This window comes from Lipotes vexillifer, unplaced genomic scaffold (genome assembly GCF_000442215.2).
Source record: "Lipotes vexillifer unplaced genomic scaffold, Lipotes_vexillifer_v1.1 scaffold543, whole genome shotgun sequence".
NCBI classification, from domain to species: Eukaryota; Metazoa; Chordata; class Mammalia; order Artiodactyla; family Lipotidae; genus Lipotes; species Lipotes vexillifer.
Genome location: NW_006799055.1, coordinates 1,037,851 through 1,038,360, shown reverse-complemented (window position 1 = coordinate 1,038,360; position 510 = coordinate 1,037,851). Strand labels below are relative to the sequence as shown.

Here is a 510-nt window from a genome sequence, read left to right as displayed (position 1 = left end):
CCCGTGAGCCATGGCCGCTGAGCCTGCGCGTCCGGAGCCTGTGCTCCACAATGGAAGAGGCCACAGCAGTGAGAGGCCCGCGTACCGCAAAAAAAAAAAGAGAGAGAGTGGCTATGAGTCAAATCAATTGATGCGTTGGACAAACAGTGGGTTTGTAAGATGCATTTACATTGAATCTGAAAAGATGTTTTGAACTGAAAGAGGCATTGGCTGGGAGCAGAGTCACTGCAAGTGATGCCGTTGACAAGGTGGGGTCTTCTTGCTCCAAGGGCATGTAGAGAGTCAGGCTGAGTTTTGCCTTATTAAGAAAATCCATAGGGCTTCCCTGGTGGTGCTGTAGTTGAGAGTCTGCCTGCCGATGCAGGGGACACGGGTTCGTGCCCCAGTCAGGGAGGATCCCACGTGCCGCGGAGCGGCTGGGCCCGTGAGCCATGGCCGCTGAGCCTGCGCGTCCGGAGCCTGTGCTCCACAATGGAAGAGGCCACAGCAGTGAGAGGCCCGCGTACCGCA

General features: G+C 56.5%; 1 protein-coding gene across 1 annotated transcript in view; it reads left to right on the top strand.

Moving 5' to 3' along the window:
• Nucleotides 1-510, top strand: part of MTUS2 (microtubule associated scaffold protein 2) — a 344,092-nt gene that overhangs the window by 251,068 nt on the left and 92,514 nt on the right. The window lies entirely within an intron of this gene.